The 23,650-nt window shown below is 39.6% G+C and overlaps 1 protein-coding gene across 10 annotated transcripts in view; it reads right to left on the bottom strand.

Moving 5' to 3' along the window:
- ncoa2 (nuclear receptor coactivator 2) overlaps positions 1 to 23,650 on the bottom strand; it is a 346,138-nt gene that overhangs the window by 137,575 nt on the left and 184,913 nt on the right. Inside the window, exon 3 of one of the 10 annotated variants that reach the window (XM_072253913.1) lies at positions 2,397 to 2,464. The exons of the other annotated variants lie outside the window; for them this stretch is intronic. The gene's annotated coding sequence lies outside the window, so the exon portion shown is untranslated. The remainder of the gene's footprint in view (positions 1 to 2,396; positions 2,465 to 23,650) is intronic. 10 annotated transcript variants of the gene reach the window in all.

Below are 23,650 nucleotides of genomic sequence, written 5' to 3'. Positions count from 1 at the left end.
TGGAGCTCCTTTCCTTTTTTTCCCTCCACTCTAAGAATGTACAAAACAAAAATAATACACTAATCTTAGTTAAAATGTTGAAAAGAATGTTTCATCTTTAACTTTATGACTTTTGGAGATCAGCTCATCGGGGTGCCCAAACTTTTGCCTGCATGCGTGCGTGTATATATATTTTTTTTGTTAAATTAAATTAGTGCAAAAATAGAAATTAAAAAGTAGTGAGATAGTGTTCATAGGTTCAACATGCATTCAGAAATCAGATGACAGAGGGGAAAAAGCTGTTTTGAATCATTGAATGTGTGCCTTCAGGCTGCTGTACCTCCTTCCTTTTGGTGTGTGTGTTCATCCAGCGCTGACGTCGATGAGGGCCTCGACACCATTATGATGGTGTCAAGACTAGCACGTGATTTGGATTTAAGTGAGGGAGAGTCGCGCAGCGTCAGCCTCACTCTCTCTTCCTAAATCCCATCTGGATATAGTGGCAAGACAGAATCGAGACAGCTGGAGATGGGATTAGGCGCAGTAGATGACCAGGACGTCTTCTGCTACATCTTTTGGTAGTAATAAGAACAAGGAATGAGGTCCTTAATGACGGATGCCACCTTCTTGAGGCATTGCTGCTTGAAGAAAACATTTGTCTGTTCATCCTGGTCTGATAGCTGTAACGTGCAAGTAGTGGTTCAAACATATTGCCCTGCCTTTTTTGAATTTTACTTAAGTATTAAATTGTTTGAATGTTTTGCTCTGCTAACAATCATTGCTACTGCAATACAAACCATTAAGTACTTCTGCTAAATTCTTCTGAATCTGCTAACACAAGGAGCAGATGATGATTAGAAGATTTACAAACGTCTGAGAAAACTGACACGTAAATTATGATCAAAAAGACAGTGCAGATGTAAAAGACACAGTGACTGGTAAATATAATTAAAGGAGCTGAAAAAGCCAGTAAGTGCAATTAGTAGATAATAACTACAAATATCTATCTGGTCAGAGTGGCTGGGCGGTGGGAGGAGGTTTCTTCCATTCAATGGTTGGTGAATTTTTGTACTGGACTTCTTAATTATCTTACAAATGTGTGTATGTTACAGGTATATTGTCATAAAGATCTATCTTGAGCAAAGAAGTACTAACTTTTGGACTCACAAATGAATATATGTGACACTGAATGGGCTACAAAAAAATTACACACAGATGCAGGATTTCCCGATATCTAATTTTTTAACCCAACATTCTTTAAAGGAGATGTCTGAATACAAGTGGTTGCAGCTCCATCGGGAAAATCGGAAGGAGTTGTGTCAAGCCACATTGATCCTGCAGATCTCTTCTTGGATTACCTCTGATGCGGAGCTTTGGGACTCACACTGGGAAAAGGATCCAGTCTGTTTGTACAGGGAAACCCTCTTGTATTTTTGAGAATTAAGCATTTGGATAATTCAAGGGAGTAAGACCCCTTGAATCTCAGGAAGATGGTACAGGAGCCCGAGGACATACACTCAGTGTTTTAAGAACAGTTTCTTCCATCAGTTAGTCCTGACAAAGGGTCTCGGCCTGAAACGTCGACTGTACCTCTTCCTAGAGATGCTGCCTGGCCTGCTGCGTTCACCAGCAACTTTGATGTGCGTTGCTTGAATTTCCAGCATCTGCAGAATTCCTGTTGTTTGTGTCTTCCATCCACCATCAGGTTTCTAAATGACCCATGAACACTACCTCACTTTCTGCACTACTTATTCTTTATATTTCTTAACAAAACTTATTGTAATTTTTTTTAACATACTGCTTCAGCAAAACAACAAATTTCATGTCGGTGATAATAAACCTGATTCTGAAGAAAGTTGGTATTGCAGAATTCAAAGTCTACCCAGCTACACAGGTAGCAAGAACAAACGTGTAAAAAAAATATATTTTCTGCTATTGATCCTTAGATGCAACGATCACTCCTTCTAATCAGGGGGATATGTTAAGCTTGAGACTAACAGCTCCATTGTATTCCCCTGTCTTTATAAGCACATCTTTGAAAATGAAGTAGCAGCACATTGAACTTAAAAACAAAGGGAACTACACTCTAGGTCAAGTAAAGAATGTTGTTTACACCGCACAGCTTGAAGAGATGTTAGCCTTGCTGCCATAGAGGTAAAAGTGGGAGATGCAACATCCTATTCCATAATTTCTTTTCATCCAACATTCACACATAAATAACCAACCTCAGGCTTGATGCCTTGACTTTATTAAGAAAATTGTTGAACAATTTGTTGGATGACTCCCAGAACCTGCAAAATCATATAGGGAGCAATCTTCAGGAGAGATAGTTGAGAATAATGCCAAAAAACACTTTGAGAATAGATGGTGCTTAACACCAAGAGGTTGGGATGATCTTAAGAGTAATAATGCCTTACCCTGCAGGTCTACTTGCATTCCTCTGCCCAAATCTTCTGACCTCAAACCTTGGCGAGGAGAACGTACCCTACACACCATGACATAAAAGTCCGTCAAGTACAAGGTTGGAAAAAAAAACAGGCATTTCACAAAAGAAGATTGAGTTTATGTGGAACCACCCAATGTTGAAAATAGTTCCACACAAGACCTGAAGTCTACTACCCTTTACCCAAGGTAACTCATATCGTATTGATTGGAAGGCAACATCTGAAATTTGGATCTGGTTAGATTGTAAAGCAAGTAAGTCTGAAACATGACTGGCATTGTTTATGCACTGGTAAAAAAAGCTTTAAGGCTTCAAATCTTTCCGGAGGGCCTGTGGAGTTAACAGGTTGACACTTTGATCTTAACCAGCAACACAGCAGTAACCATCCAGGTGTCCAACATAGCACATCTCAGAAGAGGACACCTTCAAGAATTCTGAGGCAAGGTTTTCCAACTTTCTTTGAGAAAACAGTGCAAATATTTACCTGTCACTATAACTTTGTCAAGGAAACTTCTACCAACCACGTGGAAAACTTTCCATTTGTGATATATAACCCTTTTATATACACACCAAGGAGCACAGGGCTGCAATGCAGAGCATCTGAAATATTACAAAATTTTACTAGCAATTTTATGATCTCCTGAAGGACTCGGCGAACTTGACTCTCAGGAATGCAGGTATGACACATTGAAGGGGATGAAGATAAACATGATATGATGATTAAGCTTGTGCTAAAATCAGAACACTCCTAAGGTTCACCTGGGTGCCTGGACATTGTTGGATGGTGTTAGCCTTGGAGTGTTATTGGCGCGAGTATCACCAATTGTTTGCCTTTATTTCGGTGTCTTTCTCAACTTGCTGTAAGGAGCTAATGCATCCTCAGTTTCCCTCTTCGTGCCATGACTCAATCCTGAATGAAAAAGAAATCTCAAAGCTCTTTGGCTAATGGAAAACCTTCATTAAGATGCTTAGTTGCCAGTTGTGGCTTTGGTGCTGCCTCTTCCTCACTTGTGCTTGACCTGACTGGCAAGAATAACTTCATACACTACTATTCTGAACTGATTCTACGATCTACAGACTCACTTTCAAGAACTCTTTGCAACTCATATTCTCAGTATTATTTTTATTCATACATTTTGGTGCTGGTCAGTCTTTACCTGCCTACCTATAGCATTTTTGTAAAATTATACTGTATTTATTTTTTCTTGTAAATGCCTGCAGGAAAATGAATCTTAAGTACATGGTTACATATACACAAAATACTCTGCAGATGCTGGGGTCAAAGCAACACTCACAACATGCTGGAGCAACTCAGCAGATCGGGCAGCATCCATGGAAACGATCAGTCAATGTTTCGCGCCAGAAGCCTTCGTCAGGACTGAAGAGGGAAGGGGCAGAGGCCCTATAAAGAAGGTGGGGGGAGGGTGGGAAGGAGAAGGCTGGTAGGTTCCAGGTGAAAAACCAGTAAGGGGAAAGATAAAGGGGTGGGGGAGGGGAAGCGGGGACGGGATAGGCAGGAAAGGTGAAAAAGGAATAGGGGAAAACACAATGGGTAGTAGGAGGCGGCGGAACCAAGAGGGAGGTGATAGGCAGTTGGGGGAGGGGGCAGAGTGAAATAGGGATAGGGGAAGGGAGGGGGAGGGAATTACCGGAAGTTGGAGAACTCTATGTTCATACCAAGGGGCTGGAGACTACCCAGACGGTATATGAGGTGTTGCTCCTCCAACCTGAGTTTAGCCTCATCATGGTTACATATATGTCCTTTGATAATAAATTTACTTTGAACTTTCACTAAATTAGCTCTTCTTCAATCAGCTGAGCAGTGCCAGAGCATAAGCAGCTCCTCTACTGCCATTACTATCAAACCCCAGCCCCTCACATGAACAATAACCCATTAATGCAATTTCTTTCATCTCAGGATTCACTTCACGATGCTCGTAAAAATCATTCACTGCCCTTTAATCGCATTTTTTCCCCAACAAGCCTTGATAGTAGAAGGCCTCATTTAATTCAGAAACTCTTTCATATATATTATAAATACTCTCTGACACAGTGTAATTTTTCCAGAATCCAATCACTGCTAAACTTGAATTACTATTTATAGCATCTAAAATAAACTTCCAAAGTTTCAACAACATGGTCAAGAGGCTAGAGGAGTAATGAGCTTGGTGGCAAAGAAAAACTCCTCCACAGTAGACACACACAGCCTGGACGCTTTTGGGTTGGATAGGAGCATCATCATAAAGCAGATCATTAAAGCCACATTTCTTGTTGCCATGTACATTAACATGATATCATGTAGTTCACTTGCTTGGACTCTGTCTGTGAACACAGACTGAGAGTGGTGAAGTTGTGGACCAGTTTATTCAAAATGCAACTAAGCATCTGGATGTACTGTGTAGAAGTAATCCATTTCATGCACGAAAACATAAAGGGTTGCAATTAATTAGATAAAAGTTTACAGAAAGTTTTTGCATATCGACGTCAGGTGTCTCCTAAATCCACACTAGTCATCTTCTAGGAGTGGGAACCTATGCAAGAGGGATGAGTATGAGCTGTCAGAAAGGTTCATGTCACACAATTGAATCATACCCTCACGTTCAACTGCTCTGACATTATAGAGAGTAAAACAAGATCCCTAATTATTGGGCAGACCAGTTTGTGTGTAAAGGAGACTTACATCAAAATACACAATATCTCAGTAAGTTCGTTCAGTTGCCACCATTAGATGAATAATATATTTCCTCAGAAGGCAAGGGTTTTTCCATGCTCAATGCTATTGGGATATTTGAAACTAATACTGTACCCACTCCACCAAGAGTACAGTATCAGCTGTTTATTTGAAACCTAATCATGTGATTTGTTCTCTTCAATTTATCAACACAACACGAATCAAACCTTATGAGATCTACCTGTGTACCCATGACTTAACTGGATCAAAGGACACAACCAAAATGCACTGGCTGCAAAGCACATGCTTCCACAGTGTGCCAAACTGCAAACAACCTCTGAACATCAATGGAATTGCTTTAGAATGCAATCTAACAAAACCATCCAGTATCCTAGGCAAAATCCCTGTAGAATAAGCATGTCTCTGACTTTGAATGGTTTTCATTGGGTGATAGCATCAAAACAAATTTCAAGGATTACTCTCAGTCACTGTTATCTTGGAGTTTACTAGGAAACAAGGTGGACTTGAAGAGCAAGGTTATTGTTAATTTGTCCCAATCAGGATCTTATTATGTGCACCTTCGGCAATAAAAGACTGCAACGCAAGTGCTACTTGCACAGTGTGCAAAGCAGTCAGGCCAACATCCCTGCAAAAGGCTTGAGGGGAAAGAAGAGTGAAGTATGCTTTTGAGGATCCATAGGGTTATGTGCAGAGTGAAAGAAGGCTTTTCTAGAGCCACCACAAAAATCTTTCCCTCCCTGGTGCTCTGGGCCTTATTAGTTTCCCTATTCACTCCATGGATGGGCTAACAGATACATTGTCCCTATCCAATCAGTGTGCTCATTTAATCCAGACAGGGTAGACAGCACATTCTAACTGTGTAACAGAGCTCAGACTTCATCGAGCTTGACTGTGTAAGTAGCAAATACATCCATATATCAAAAGCCTGATGAGCACAAGTTACAAAATCAACACCAGTTTATTCGAACTTTGCAATGAATGTCTAGTTACCCCCCCACCCCCCAAAACAGCCATATAGCTGACAGAGAACAAATAGCTGACAAGATTAAGGTGTACAGCTATTAAAATCTGTCACACACGTGGGCCCCATTAGTCTTTTATGCATAATTCTCGAAATACTTTAAGCAGGGAACTTATTCAAGAGTACTAGACAGGCAAAAAAGTACCCTATCAAAACCTTTGCATACTTCGTTGGTGATGTTGCAAGCAAAATCAACTACAATTTATGTATTTTGTACAGAATTATGACCAATCAACTGTATTGACGTCTGTCTTAAACTTTACAACCTCTGGTTCTTGTTTAAGTCTTCCCAAATTACCCTAATTTGAAAAATATCCAATTTCAATTCTTTTAGAACTGCTTTTTCAGAAAGACTTAATTGGCAGTAGAGCCGTTAATGCTATGAACAGTATTATACAAATGGAAGTCTCATTATATAAAGCAACATTTCAAACATAGATTTTTTTTTCTCCTTTTAAAATAAAGAGCCCATTTACTTTCTCCTCATGCATTAAAAACTTAATTAAAAATCTACTAAGAAATACATTTGCTTTATCTTAATGACTCAGAAGAAAGCTGAATGCATATTGATACAAGTATCATACTTTTCAAGCACAGCATGCTGCTCTTTGGGCAAAATACTTCAGTACAAACCTCTTGATAAATGATTTTAATTTTGCACCTTAAATTGTCTAGTTTCTTTCTATAAATATAGTAAAACTCTAATTTAGATAGATCCTATGAATTCACATAAGACTATGTCAAAGTGTTGATCAATATTAGGCACTTTGGTTGAATAAACCTTTATTACATGCTTTCCCTAATGGAAATCTACAAATTATATGATGAGGTGATGAACCACCCGTGCACAAATCTTAGGACCCTAAAATACTGAGTTTTGTGCAGCTTCATAAGCAACATGGACAGATTTTATTTTCATGTTTTTGTATGTTTATTGGCAAAACAGCAAGACAAAAAGCAGAGGATTTTTTGATCGTTGTAAATGCTTTACCAGTCTAAAGAGCCTCAAGGCAACATCAGTGAAGACAATTACCAGCAGCTGTTTCATACACACAATGCATACAATCATTTTCCATACAATGGCCGCTGTATCCCTCCTTTTGTACCAGCTGCTAAGTTTACTTTAAAAAACACCACATTCAGACTGTATATTCAGATTTTCAAAATTGCATCAGCTTTGGAAAAGCAAACAAAAGTACTATCGCAGCCGAATTCCTCTCTTATACCATTGGGCGAACTGTTAATCAGGGCAGCCACTTATTTGGGACAACTCTTAAAGGACAAAAACTCATCGAGAAAATTACCGGAATTCCCGTGGTTTATTTGGGACACTATGTTGTTAATTGGGACAGGAAACTTTGGCCAAACAGGTTCTAACTAGCATCTGTCACGCGCATTTGTGTGGCTGTTAAGACACTGCACCATGCTTACAGCGAAGATTTAAAAAAAAACGTCAGTTTTGTGTGTTTGCGTTCAAAAAGCAGCGATTTTTGTCACTGATAGTTGGTGAGAAATAAGCAGTAAAACAATTCTGAACTGTTCTACTCACTGCAGTTTCAAGCATTTGGGTTTGGAGATGCCAGAAATAGCAGGGAGTGAAAAGGAAACAATTTCACTACATCAACAAGTTAGAAATTACAATGTTTTTGAAGTATCGACAATCATCTTGAAAGCTACAATGAAGATTTGGAGGGTGCAATCATCGATAGCATTGCACGAAGGCAGTCCATTACGTATCTGCACTGATTTTGTTCATTGCGTACACTGGATGAATTCCTCCATCAATAACTATTAGGAACTAATACACAGTTTTATAGTATTGTAGTACTATTGGTAGTGTTCTAATTTGTTCTGTATTTAATTTTAAATACATAATTTGTTCATTTTTTTGTAGCTTTATGACTATTTCCATGAAACTCCAGCTAATTGGGCCAAAATGTACTGGTCCTGATGTGTCCCAATTAACCAGAAGCCATTGTACATCTTCATGCGTAGTTCAGAGCACAAGTATCACAAAAAAAGTGTGATTGCTGGAAATGGCTTCTTTTGTTCACAGAGGGCAGAAACACCCAAATGTCAACAAAATAAAAAAATTAAAACACTCAAAAGGCATCCACAGCAATTATTTACCAACAGGTCACTGGGACGTAGAAGAAGAATCACAGCTAAAAACCTGATTAAAAACCTTATCCAAAAGTAATGTCCAGATCTCAGTTCCTTCAACATTCTGAATTTCCTTCACAAATATTTCAGAGTTCATCCAAAGAGCAAGACCAAAATACCAGAAGCTGGGAGACATTTTCTCATCTAGCTGAACTATTTCCAAAAAATTTCAACCAACACTGTTTCCAGCACTTTCCATACAAAGACAAAAGGTGAATACAGTGGATTCCAGTTAACTGGGCCATCGATTAATCCAGGCAGCCGCTTACTTTTAAAGGACAAAAACTAATCCAAAAGATAGCCATGATTCCTTTTATATAATTGGGAAATTTTTCTGCTTAAATGCGGCAGGAGACTGTTACCAAACAGTTCCTACCTAGCATCAGTCGTGTGCACTTGTGTGGCTGTTAGACACTACACCGTGCCTGGAGAGAACAGTTTTTAAAATAGCATGAGTTCCATGTGTTTGTGTTCAAAGAGCAGTGATTTTTGTCACTGACAGTTGGTGAGAAATAAACAGTAAAACAATTCTGAACTGATTTGCTCACTGTGGTTTCAGAATTCAGGCTTGGAGATACCAGAAATTCCAGAAGAGAAAATAAAACAATTTTACTACTTCGGCAAGTTAGGAACTACAAAGAATTTGAAGGTATCGACAATCATCATGAATGTTACAATGAAAATAAATATTTGGAGGATGCAAATACCAGGAATTCTGCAGATGCTGGAAATTCAAGCAACACACATTAAAGTTGCTGGCGAACGCAGCAGGTCAGGCAGCATCTCTAGGAAGAGGTACAGTCGACGTTTCAGGCCGAGACCCTTCGTCCTGACGTTCACCACCAACTTTGGTGTGTGTTATTTGGAGGATGCAATTGTTGAAAGCAGTCTATTATCTGCACAAGGTGGCTGCGCTAACTTTGTTCATTTACATTCAATCAACAGAACCTGGCTGTGTACACTGGAGGAATTTCTTCGTCACTATTAGGAACTAACACCGTTTTATACCATTGGTATAACATAGTATACTATTCATAAATAATACTATTGGTAGTGTTCTAGCTTGTTCTGTATATCACATAAATACATAATACAGAAAACTGATGACAGCGACGCCTCTCTACCAGACAGGCTTAGCAATTTCTTTGCCCGCTTCGAAGCATCAAATACTAAAGCAAGGGGGAGAGCCAGTCCCTTTTTACCATCTGACCAGCCGGCTCCAATCATTGATCCAGAGCAAACACGGAGGACCCTTGCCAGGGTCAACCCACGAAAAGCGGGAGGTCCCGACAACATCCCTGGACGTGTGCTCAAGGAATGTGCTGATGTATTAGCAGATGTCCTGACAGACATTTTCAACATCTCCCTTAGTCAAGCTATTGTCCCCAGATGCTTCAAAACCTCCACAATCATCCCTGTAGCAAAGAAATCAGTTGTAGCCTGTCTGAATGATTATTGTCCCGTTGCCGTGACCCCCAAGTGATGAAATGTTTTGAACAGCTTGTCAAGCCTCATATCACAGCCAGCCTCCCCTCATCGCTGGATCCTCTACAGTTTGCTTATCGTCCAAATCGCTCTACGGAGGATGCAATATCCACCACACTGCACACAGTTCTCTCTCACTTGGATAACAAAGACACTTATGCCAGAATCCTGCACATTGATTTCAATTCAGCGTTCAATACCATCATCCCGCAGAGACTAATGGAGAGACTGTCGCTGCTTGGCCTTAGTACTGCCATGTGTCGCTGGATTCTGGATTTCTTGACCACAGTCAGTCCGTGTTGGCAGGAACATCTCTGACTCCATCACGCTGAGCACTGGATCCCCACAAGGCTATGTGCTTAGCCCACTGCTGTTTACACTGCTAACACATGACTGTGCAGCCACACTGGTGGGGCTCATCAGCAAAAATGATGAAACTATGTACAGGGAGGAGGTCAGACACCTAGAGAGCTGGTGCAGTGATAACAACTTGATGCTTAATGTCACCATAACCAAGGAGAAGATCGTCGATTTCAGATGGTCTCAGCCTGAGCACACACCCCTCAGCATCAGTGGCTCCACACTGGAGAGAGTGGAAAACATCAAGATCCCTGGGGTGCAGATCTCGGACAATCTCACCAGGTCCAGGAACACCACTGGGATTGCGAAACGGGCCCTGCAGAGATTGCACTTTCTGAGGAAGCTTAAACAAGCATCACTCCCCACTATCATCTTAACTACATTCTACAGAGGCGTGGTTGAGAGAGTGCTGACCTTTTGCATCACAACCTGCTACTCCAGCTGCAGTGCTGTCGACAAAAAGCCTTGCAGAGGGTGGTTAGGGGAGCAGAGAAGGTTACTGGGGTCTCCCTACCTTCTGTCCAAGAGCTCTTTCAGAGTCGATGCCTCCAGAAGACATGGTACATCATTAAAGACCCCCTCACACCCTCTCCATGAACTGTTTGTTCTTCTGCCATCAGGCAAATGTTACAGGAGCATCAAAACTAAAACCACAAGGCTACTAAACAGCTTCCTCCCACAGGCAGTCAGACTGCTAAATAGCTGCTCTACCTGACTCTGCTTTGGACACTTTTAACTTGCACTGGACACTTATAACTTGATTTTAACTGACATGTGACTGTTGTGTTTTACTATTTATTGTTATGTTTATTATTTAGTGTTGCGTTTGTTATGTTATGATTGCACTGCTCCTGAGAAACGCTGTCTCATTCTGCCCTGCAGAGCTGATGTACGGTTAGAATGACAATAAAGTTTTTTGAATCTTTGAATATTGAATAACTTGACACAGGTAAATGGTAGTTTATCTTTTTTTTAAAATATCTTAACTATTTCCAAGAAGCTTCAGCTAACTGAGTCAGCTGTTTTATTGGGCTATATGGTACTGGTCCCGATATGTCCTAATTAACCGGAATCCACTATTACATTTCCAGTGATTATTAAAGGAATAAGCAATACTGGCTCTCCATAAATTATGCATATAGCAAAAAACACTTTCTTTATATACACAGAATCCAACAATTGAACATTTTTTTAAATTGAAGTGACATAATTTGACATTTAAACTTCCTAATTTTTTTGACAAAGAATTGCAACAGTTTAACTGATGAATGAGATTCTCAATGTCTAATTTGGAAAATTTATTTCAATGTCACTGGATGATTTCCAAGTCATGTTGAAAAGTTTCCACGTACTATCTGGTGTTCAATGTTCTTCAGATTGCACTACAAGGAGTTTACACAAGTTAACCTTTCCAGCATTTGTGTTGTCATGTTATAACTCAATTAATTTTAATCTTCTGGGAACAGTTCAGGGATAAGATACAAATTCATACCCAATAACAGCATCAGAAAAGGGTTGAAGACCACTCTTTACATTCTATTGCAATACTAGAGATTCCCCCATACATGTGTTCTCACCACAAATGCCTTGGCCACGCTCCAAATTGGCTGGGCATCGAGCACAAATAATGCTATCAACTTGACATCAATGAGTTGCGAACAGTGCAACACCATGAGCCTGCCTGTGCTCTTTATTCCCCTCATCCACTACCTTTGGCTTTTGTATCCTCGTCTTTACCTGTCTTTATTCTCAACCAAAGGTTTACTTTCTCCCTTCCTGACACATAAACCTAATTTAACATCCCATAAGAACATCAAACATGGGAGCAGAATTAAGTCATTCAGCCCATCAAGTCCGCACCACTTTAAATATACCCAATTACCTGGCCTCTGCAGCTGCCTGTGGCAATGAATTCCACAGATTCACCATCCTCTGGCTAAAGAAATTCATTGTCATCTCTTTCTCTTTTATTCTGAGGCATCTTTCTATTCTGAAGCTGTGGTCATTGACTCACCTTCTCCCAGTACACACTATCTGGGTCTTTCAAATTCAGTACGTTATAATGAGATTTGCCCCCACCCCCATTTTTTTAAACCCCAGTGAGGACAGGCCCATCTCTCTTTTCCCAATTACAATAACTTATTGTTATGTTTCTAGTTCTGTCATGCAAATCAACACCACGTACTTCAAAATAACATTTATTCTCAACCAAGTGTGATGCCACTGGCCAATTTTTAATGCACAAAATCTTACAAAGCACATGAACTCCTTGTCAAATTCATTCATCTCAAACAGATGCATGCATGCTAATGAATGGAAGCTATTTCAATAAACTACATATGGTGCAGCTCCTTGCACTATAACACTTCAGTTTTACACGAACAAATTCCTAAAAATAGAAAACACTGATGCCCCAAACAATAGTCCCCTTCTCAAATGGCTGTGAGCTTTACTTTCCATTACAAATAAAGGAATATCAGAAGCTTTGCTCAACCCAAATGCCAAAAATAGAAATACCGCTATCCCATATAAATTTTTCCTTCTCAAATTGCAGCAAAGTTTTCTTTACATAAATAAACATCCAAAACAAATTGCAATTTTAAAATAACAACCAACTTGCATTAAAGTACAGTGCTTGCTAATCTCTCTAACGAGGAAATTCCATCAGTTTGGCTTTTTGAGTTGTATAAAATCAGTTTGATGCTAGAGAAGGGCAGGGACAAAAGAATGGAAATAAAAACATATCTTAAGATAACTAAGTGAACTGAACAATTTATTTTCAATACTGAATAGTCATGATGATCTGAACTAACAATCACTTGCACTGCACACTCTGGGAAGAACATAATTTTTTTCCAAGGATTGCCAAATAACACTAAAGGTAAAACTGAAGATATACATTTATTATCATGCCTCCAAAACTCTGATGATGGCTTAGGAAAATGAGTTGTGGTTGTGCAATATCTATCTTCAAGTCAGTCTTTTATTTTTAGCTTTTAAGTTAGGAAACTGGGCTAAAGAATATAATTCTTAAACAGCATTTACAGATCACTCAACTTCAAACTGTTAAATTCTATTTCCTGTCATTGGAAACTATAAAAATTATTTTGTACTGATTTCTACAATATAAAAATCATTGTCTTTTCTGTTAGAAAATGACTTTAATTTAAATTAAAACCAATTCCCAATGCAGTTTGTTAGTGGTCATGAGGGGACTGGAGCTAGTGGTAAGGGAATGGGATTGTTGCAGGAAAGCATCATGCATTATCAGGGTCTCCCACCACCCTTGTCATGCAAACAACAGGAATTCTGCAGATGCTGGAAATTCAAGCAACACACATAAAAGTTGCTGGTGAACGCAGCAGGCCAGGCAGCATCTCTAGGAAGAGGTACAGTCAACGTTTCAGGCCGAGACCCTTCGTCAGGACTAACTGAAGGAAGAGTGAGTAAGGGATTTGAAAGTTGGAGGGGGAGGGGGAGATCCAAAATGATAGGAGAAGACAGGAGGGGGAGGGATAGAGCCAAGAGCTGGACAGGTGATAGGCAAAAGGAATACGAGAGGATCATGGGACAGGAGGTCCGGGAAGAAAGACAAGGGGGGGCGGGGGGACCCAGAGGATGGGCAAGGGGTATATTCAGAGGGACAGAGGGAGAAAAAGGAGAGTGAGAGAAAGAATGTGTGTATAAAAATAAGTAACAGATGGGGTACGAGGGGGAGGTGGGGCATTAGCCGAAGTTAGAAAAGTCGATGTTCATGCCATCAGGTTGGAGGCTACCCAGACGGAATATAAGGTGTTGTTCCTCCAACCTGAGTGTGGCTTCATCTTTACAGTAGAGGAGGCCGTGGATAGACATGTCAGAATGGGAATGGGATGTGGAATTAAAATGTGTGGCCACTGGGAGATCCTGCTTTCTCTGGCGGACAGACCATAGATGTTCAGCAAAGCAGTCTCCCAGTCTGCGTCGGGTTTCGCCAATATATAAAAGGCCACATCGGGAGCACCGGACACAGTATATCACCCCAGCCGACTCACAGGTGAAGTGTTGCCTCACCTGGAAGGACTGTTTGGGGCCCTGAATGGTGGTAAGGGAGGAAGTGTAAGGGCATGTGTAGCACTTGTTCCGCTTACACGGATAAGTGCCAGGAAGGAGATCAGTGGGGAGGGATGGGGGGGGACGAATGGACAAGGGAGTTGCGTAGGGAGCGATCCCTGCGGAATGCGGGGGGGGGGGGGAGGAGGGAAAAATGTGCTTAGTGGTGGGATCCCGTTGGAGGTGGCGGAAGTTACCGAGAATAATATGTTGGACCCGGAGGCTGGTGGGGTGGTAGGTGAGGACCAGGGGAACCCTATTCCTAGTGGGGTGGCGGGAGGATGGAGTGAGAGCAGATGTACGTGAAATGGGGGAGATGCGTTTAAGAGCAGAGTTGATAGTGGAGGAAGGGAAGCCCCTTTCTTTAAAAAAGGAAGACATCTCCCTCGTCCTAGAATGAAAAGCCTCATCCTGAGAGCAGATGCGGCGGAGACGGAGGAATTGCGAGAAGGGGATGGCGTTTTTGCAAGAGACAAGGTGAGAAGAGGAATAGTACAGATAGTTTGCACTTGCCTCCCTTAGCTTCTTCTTTTCCAAATGACCATTGACATATGTTCCACAAATCGGAAACTGGACAAAAGGATAAAACTGGCTTAACATAATAATTGTACTCAGCTTAATTCTCCTTTGTAACTAACACACCACTGTGTGTATTCGTGACAACATATCTACATAATCAATTCATTGCACTTCCACACATCCCTATCCAACACTTTGCTTCATAACAGATGAGGACACACACTTTACAGACATACAAACAATACACATAAACTCTCTTATGTATTTATATTTGTTGTGTGTTTTTTATTTTTATTATTGTGTTCCTTATCCTTTGTGTGTTTTTTTAAAATGCTATATCAGATCCAAAAACAATTATTTCTTTCTCCTCACACTTGCGTACAGGAAATGACACCAAACAATCTTGAATCTTAAATATGCAAATTAACAAAACTGAGTTTATGAGTAATTTCTAAGAAAAGCAGTTGGTATACAAGTCAATGCAGTGTGTAGTGAGACTGTGAGGAAGGACAGATAGATGATAGGGCAAAATTGCAGTCAGTGGGATGAGTTGAAGTGTAACGTGGAGGCAAAATCGAAAAGGGTGATGAATACAGGACTGAAGGTGTTATATTTGAATGCACCTTTATTGGAAGTTTTTTAGGAAATAAGAGAAAGAATAGACAAAGGAACATCAGTGGATGTTGTTTACTTGGATTTTCAGAGGGCATTTAAAAAGGTGCCATACATGAGGCTGGTAGACAAGATAAGAGCCCATGGATAGAAGATCGGCTGACTGGTAAGAGGCAAAGAGTCAAAATAAGGGAGCCTGTTCTGGTTGGCTCCAGTGACAAGTGGTGCTCTGGAGGGGTCAGTATTGGGACTGCTTCTTTTCACACTATATATCAATGACTAGGATGATAGAATTGATGGCCCTGTGGCCAAGTTTGCAGATGAAACAAAGATAGGTGGAGGGGAAGGTAGTGTTGAAGAAGCAGGGAGACTGCAGGAGGACTTGGACAGATTGTGGGAACAGGCAAGAAGTGGCAGATGGAAAATAGTGTCGGGAAGAGTATGGTCATGCATTTTGTTAGAGGGAATAAAGGCATAGACTATTTTCCAAATGGGGAGAACATTTTTTAAAAAATCAGAGATGCAAAAGAAAGCTCTTTTTTGTTACAACTATGCAGGCCAACCATTGCTCTAAGCAGAGAATTTTTACATGGCCTGAAACTTACACAGCACTTAAATAAAACATTACATAAAAGAAAATTCCAGCTGAACGGCAAAGGCTATATGCACAGGAGCATTTCAGTTACTGCATGGCAGCACACCCGTGCAGCTTAGAGGGAACAATGATGCAAAGGGACTTGGGAGTCCTTGTGCAGGATTCCCTAAAGATTAACTTGCTGGTTGAGTCGGTGGTAAGGAATGTTAGCACTCATTTCCAGAGGACTAGAATATAACAGCAAGGGTACAATCCTGAGACCTTATAAGGCACTGGTCAGACCTCACTTGGAGTATGGTGGGCAGTCTTGAGCCCCTTATCTAAGAAATAATGTGCTGGCATTGGAGAGGGTCCAGAAAAGTTTCACAAGAATGATTCCAGGAATGAAAGGGTTAATGCGTGAGGAGCAATTGATGGCTCTGGGCCTGTACTCTGAGTTTAGAATAATGACAAGGGATCACATTGAAACCGATCAAATACTGAAAGGCCTAAATAGAGTGAATATGGAGAGGATATTCCCTATACTCGGTAAGTCTAGGACACAGGTCCTAGAGGGGACCCTATACCTGAAGAGGGCACAGCTTCAAAATATAGGGGCATCCATTTAGAACAGATGCAAGGAACTTCTTTAGACAAAGGGTGGTGAATGCATGGAATTCATTGCCACATACAACTGTTGAGGCTAAAGCAGAGGTTGAACATAAGAAATAGGAGCAGGAGTAGGCCATCCAGCCCATCAAGTCTGCCCCGCCATTCAATAAGATCCTGGATGATATGTCCGTAAACTCAGCTCCATCTACCTGCCTTTTCTCCATAACCCTTAATTCCCTTACTATGTAAAAACTTACCTGTTTCTTAAATATACTTAGTGAAGAAGCCTCAACTGCTTTGGGCAGATAATTCCACAGGCTGATAGGTTCTTGGTTAGTCAGTGCATCAAAGGTTATGGGGGGGGGGGGGTGGTCGGGGAGGCAGGAAAATAGGTTTCAGAAGGATATTAAATCAGCCATGATGGAATGGCATTTCAGACTCGACGGGCCAAATGGACCAATTCTACTCCTATGTCTTAAGGTCTTAAAACCACTGACCAATCAGGGACGGTGAACAAAACTTTTGCTTAAAAATATCTTGCTCAGTTTTTCCTTTTCTATGGCAATTCAAAATAAAATTCCTAACATGGTATAAAAAAACATGCAATGTCTCAGTAACAGTTAAGATAACCAACAACATAATCTCTTCAACATTTGACACATTAATCTGAAGGCCTCGGTTATCTATCAACAGCATGATGTGATCTTAATACATATTTTCCCATCGCAATGTATTCCTGCCAAGGGGGCAGACGGAAAGATGTTCTCTAATATTCTGGGCATCAGTCGCAATTCACAGGCTTCCTGCTGAAAAGAAATTGTGATTTATCAGTAGTTCTGTTTTTCCACAATAATCTCCAAGATTACTGGGGAAAAGATGTGTTTCCATCAGTTAAATTTCACGTTTTAATTTTTTTTTAACTAAATGCTTAGAACACCAAGAAACTAATTTTATTTCACAAATATTCATAGATGGACTGACATTGAAACTGGAATCAAAATTTCCAAAGGCATCATTCCTTTATTGAAATCTAAAGCAATGATTGTTTCAAAAAATGTAATTATTTTTCCTCAGTGGAAATTATGACAAATCCTATTCTCTCAATGTCGTGAGACAAATGAGCATTCACACAGAATAGAGAAACCAAGCAATCAGATTTTTTTAAACTGAAGTCTTGGATATTAAAAAATGAACTCTGACATATAGCAGAGATCAGTTTTGAAATAGTTTAACTGGCAGCTACAGGATAAGGCAACTAAGAAAAAAAGCTTTCATTTGGAAAAATGCATGATGTTTTGAAAAATTAATTTCAAATAGTGCTTTTATTTTAAAGTAGCTTTTCCAGCAATGTCAGATACTAAATCTTCCTCTGGTTTCTATCTCTGCTCACCAGCTCCTTGAGGTCTTATATTTTCTTATAAGTGGTGGTCATTCAGCCCAAGTCAGTGACAGCTCCCTGAGCAATTCCATTGATGCTATTCTTGTATGTATTTATTAATAACAAATTCTATCTCGTGTTCATCAATTCCACTCTGATTCTACCACACCTACCAATAATAAGGGTAATTTACAGTAACCTGCACACCTTCAGGACATGGGCTGGGACCAGAGCACTCAGAAGAAACCCACAAAATCAGAGGGAATTTGTGTCAACTCCACAAGTCAGTTGAAGCGGGCTTGTTGACGCTGTGAGATTCCAAGCACCATTTGCAGTACCACTGTGCTATCAAATATAAACACTGTCCATAATTCAATCATCATTAAGCTTGCTGTCCAAGTCCAGTGATTTCCTCTCCTCAAACGCTGTCTTATTCTTTCAGAGTGAGGAGGTCCTGAAAGGTGAGTTCAGGGAGTTAGGCGCCAAGTTAAAGGACAGGACCTCCAGGATAGCAATCTCAGGATTGCTACCAGTGCCACGTGCAGGCGGGTTTAGAAATAGTAAGATAGCGCAGATCAACACGTGGCTGAAGATATGGTGCAGGAGGGAGGGCTTCAGATTTATAGATAATTGGGCAGTTTTCCAGGGAAGGTGGGATCTATTCCAGCGGGATGGTTTACATCTGAACTGGAGGGGGATAAATATTCTTGCAGGTAGGTTTGCTAGAGGGGCTCCAGTGGATTTAAACTAGATACAAGGGGGGAGGGAAAACAGAGTGCAGGAACAGATGTAGAGAAGAAGGAAGAAAGAGAAAATAGTAAAGTTGTTTGCACCATTAGTGATAAACAGAGACTAAGAGGTGGAAAATTTCTTAAATGCATTTATTTTAATGCTAGGAGCATTATAAGAAAGGTGGATGAGCTTAAAGCATGGATTGATACCTGGAAGTATGATGTGGTAGCTATTAGGGAAACATGGTTACAGGAGGGGTGTGATTGGCAACTAAATATTCCTAGATTTAATTGCTTCAGGTGTGATAGAATCGGAGGGACAAGATAAGGAGGAGTTGCATTGCTTGTCTTTTTAAATCTTTTTATTGAATTAGTACACAAAAGGTAAACCATGTAGGCACTAATACACTGTTGCAATATAACTTTACAAGAGATAGTAATACAAAGTTAGTATAAACAGTGCAGTTTAGATATAAAATAACAAGGTAATATAATAGTATATTAATTTTCATACATGTCAATAAGGAAAAGAAAAAAAAAACCCAAAAAAAAGCCCACCGTGCAACTAATCTAAAAAGCAAAGCAAAGCAAAGCAATGGGCTAACTAGGTATCAAGTAGAGTTAAACAACTTAAAACAATCACGTCCTCAAACCCGACCTCCATTAAAAACAGTTAAAAAGCAAGAAGGGAATGTAGATATGGACAGAGAGAGAAAAAAAGTTACATTAAATGAAAATGTTGAATAAAAGATCTCCAGGTCTGTTCAAATTTAACTGAAGAATCATAAAGATTACTTCTAATTTTCTCCAAATTTAAACATAGTATCGTCTGGGAAAACCAAAAGAACGTAGTTGGAGCATTAATCTCCTTCCAATGTTGTAAAATACATCTTTTCGCCATTAAAGTAAGAAATGCAATCATTTTACAGGCTGAAGGGGAAAGATTACTGGAAATTTTAGGTAATCCAAAGATAACAGTAATAGGATGGGGAGAAATATCTATATTCAATACCTTTGAAATAATATTAAAAATGTCTTTCCAAAAAGTTTCCAAGGTAGGACAGGACCAAAACATATGAGTTAAGGAAGCTATCTCCCCATGACACCTGTCACAAAGAGAGTTAATAAGAGAATAAAAACGAGCTAATTTATCTTTAGACATATGTGCTCTATGGACAACTTTAAATTGAATTAGGGAGTGTTTAGAACAGATAGAGGAAGTACTGACTAGTTGTAAAATACGCGCCCAGTCATCCGCCAAAATAATAAAGCCCAATTCCTTTTCCCAATCTGACCTAATCTTATCGAATGGAGCTTTCTTAAGTTTCATAATAGTATTATAAATAATAGCCGTTACACATTTCTGACACAGGTTAAGGTTAATCATAGTATCTAAAATATATGTAGGAGGTAGTGTCGGAAAGGAAGAGAGTATAGTACTTAGGAAATTTCTAACTTGGAGATATCTAAAAAAATGTATTCTTGGTAAGTTATATTTGTTAGATAATTGTTCAAAAGACATAAGGGAACCCTCTAAAAATAAATCCAAAAACCGTGAAATACCATTAGTCTTCCAAATTTGAAAGGCACGGTCCGTGGAACAGGGGGAAAGAATGTGTTGCTTGAAATAGGAATCGCAAGCCCAAATTGATTAAGATCGAAAAATTTTCGGAATTGAAACCAAATACGTAAGGTATATTTAACTATCAGGTTACAAACCTGTTTGTGGCGTTTCAAGTCGAAAGGAAGAGAAGAACCTAAAATGGAGCCATGTGCGTAACCTTGAGCAGATTGTAATTCCAATACTACCCATTTAGGAATGGATAGTGTATCTTGATCAAGTAACCAAAATTTCATGTGTCGAATATTAATTGCCCAATAATAGAATCTAAAGTTAGGTAATGCCAAACCTCTATCTCTCTTAGCTTTCTGTAGATGTATTTTACCCAATCTCGGGTTTTTATTTTGCCAAATAAATGAAGAAATTTTAGAGTCAACTTTGTCAAAAAAGGATTTTGGAACAAGAATCGGTAGTGCCTGAAATACTCTTAACAGCATTAAAATGACCAAAGTTAAATAAAATGGAGACCATTTAAATGAAAGTTGAGTAATGTGATCACTTAGGGGTAGGAAATTAGTCTCAAATAAATCTTTATGTTTACCGGTAATTTTAATCCCAAGATATGAAAAATGATTATTAACCAATTCAAACGGAAGATTCTGATATAAGGGAACTTGCTTATTAATCGGGAAAAGTTCACTCTTACTGAGATTTAACTTATAAACTGAAAAAAGACTAAATTGTGCTAATAAATCTAAAGCAGCAGGGATAGATTTTTGAGGATTAGAAATATATAAAAGTAAGTCATCAGCATAGAGTGATACTTTATGGGGACTTTAAACCCCGAGTTATCCCAATAATATTTGGAGATTCTCGAATAGCAATTGCAAGAGATTCTAAGGCAATATCAAATAATAAAGGACTAAGAGGACAACATTGTCTGGTACCTCGAAAGAGAGGGAAAAATGGTGAGTTTAAAGAGTTAGTACGAACTGAGGCCATAGGAGAATGATATAACAGTTTGATCCAGGATATCAATTTCGGGCTGAAATTGAACATTTCAAGCACCTTAAATAAGTAAGGCCATTCGACTCTGTCGAAGGCTTTTTCAGCGTCTAAGGAAATGACGCACTCAGGATCATTTTGTGAGGGGGCATAAACAATGTTTAACAGTGTGCGAATGTTATAAAAAGAGTAATGACCTTTAATAAAACCCGTTTGGTCTTCCGAAATAATATAAGAAAGTGCTTTTTCTAATCTGTTTGCTAATAATTTAGAAAAAATTTTAGAGTCAACATTTAATAAGGATATTGGTCTATAAGATGCACATTGAGCAGGATCTTTATCCTTCTTTAATATTAAAGAGATCGATGCTCTACAGAAGGATTCGGGAAGTTTACCAAGTTTTAATGAGGCCTCCAGGACCCTGAATAACCAAGGGATTAATGAAGATGCAAAAAATTTATAAAATTCTGTGGTAAACCCATCAGGACCATGTCAGAGAAAATATTACAGCTGTGCTCTGGCAGGATAGATAAGAAAGCTCGTCTAGAGAGGCTATTTGGGTGGAATTGAGGAATGGGAAAGTTGTAGTAACACTTATGGGGGTGTTTATAGACCACCTAATGGGGAGCGAGAATTGGAGGAGCAAATTTGTAAGGAGGTAGCAGATACTTGTAGTAAGCACAAGGTTGTGATTGTGGGAAATTTTAATTTTCCACACGTAGACTGGGAAGCACATACTGTAAAAAGGCTGGATGGTTTGGAGTTTGTAAAATGTGTGCAGGATAGTTTTTTACAGCAATACATAGAGGCACCAACTAGAGAAGGGGCAGTGTTGTATCTCCTGTTAGGGAATGAGATAAGTCAGGTGACGGAGGTTTGTGTTGGGGAGCACTTCGGGTCCAGTGATCACAATGCTATTAGTTGCAATATAATTACGGAGAAGGATAGGGCTGGACCCAGGGTTGAGATTTCTGATTGGAGAAAGGCTAACTTTGAGGAGATGCGAAAGGATTTAGAACCAGTGGATTGGGACAATTTGTTTTATGGGAAGAATGTAATAGAATAATGGAGGTTATTTAAAGGTGAAATTTTGAGGGTACAGAATCATTGTGTTCCTGTTAGGTTGAAAGGAAAGGTTAAAAGTTTGAGAGAGCCATGGTTTTCAAGGGATATTGGAAACTTGGTTCGGAAAAAAAGAGAGACCTACAATAAATATAGGCAGCATGGAGTAAGTGAGGTGCTCGAGGAATATAAAGAATGTAAAAAGAATCTTAAGGAAGAAATTAGAAAAGCTAAAAGAAGATATGAGGTTGCTTTGGCAAGTACGGTGAAAATAAACCCCAAGGGTTTCTACAGTTATATTAATAGCAAAAGGATAGTGAGGGATAAAATTGGTCCCTTAGAGAATCAGAGTGGACAGCTATGTGTGGAGCCAAAAGAGATGGGAGAGATTCTGATCAATTTCTTTTCTTCGGTATTCACTAAGGAGAAGGATATTGAATTGTGTAAGATAAGGGAAACAGGTAGGGAAGCTATGGAAACTATGATGATTAAAGAAGAGGAAGTACTGGCACTTTTAAGGAATATAAAAGTGGATAAGTCTCCAGGTCCTGACAGGATATTCCCCAGGACCTTGAGGGAAGTTAGTGTGGAAATAGCAGAGGCTCTGATGGAAATATTTCAAATGTCATTAGAAACGGGGATGGTGCTAGAGGATTGGCGTATTGCTCATGTTGTTCCATTGTTTAAAAAGGGTTCTAAGAGTAAACCTAGCAATTATCAGCCTGTGAGTTTGATGTCAATGGTGGGTAAATTGATGGCAAGTATTCTTAGAGATGGTATATATAATTATCTGGATAGACAGGGTCTGATTAGGAACAGTCAACATGGATTTGTACGTGCAAGGTCACGTTTGACAAATCTTATCGAATTTTTTGAAGAGGTTACTACGAAAGTTGACGAGGGTAAAGCAGTGGATGTTGTCTATATGGACCTCAGTAAGGCCTTTGACAAGGTTCCACACGGAAGGTTAGTTAGGAAGGTTCAATCGTTAGGTATTAATATTGAAGTAGTAAAATGGATTCAGCAGTGGCTGGATGGGAGACGCCAGAGAGTAGTGGTGGATAACTGTTTGTCAGGTTGGAGGCCAGTACCTAGTGGTGTGCCTCAGGGATCTGTACTGGGTCCAATGTTGTTTGTCATATACATTAATGATCTGGATGATGGGGTGGCAAATTGGATGAGTAAGTATGCAGATGATACTAATAAAGCTGGGGTTGTGGATAATGAAGTACGTTGTTTTCAAAGCTTGCAGAGAGATTTAGACCAGTTAGAAGAGTGGGCTGAAAGATAGCAGATGAATTTTAATGCTGATAAATGTGAGGTGCTTCATTTTGGTAGGAGTAATCAAAATAGTACATACA

This window comes from Mobula birostris, chromosome 1 (genome assembly GCF_030028105.1).
Source record: "Mobula birostris isolate sMobBir1 chromosome 1, sMobBir1.hap1, whole genome shotgun sequence".
Taxonomy (NCBI): Eukaryota; Metazoa; Chordata; class Chondrichthyes; order Myliobatiformes; family Myliobatidae; genus Mobula; species Mobula birostris.
The sequence above is the reverse complement of the archived record's forward strand: the minus strand, read 5'-3'. Positions and strand labels throughout refer to the sequence as shown.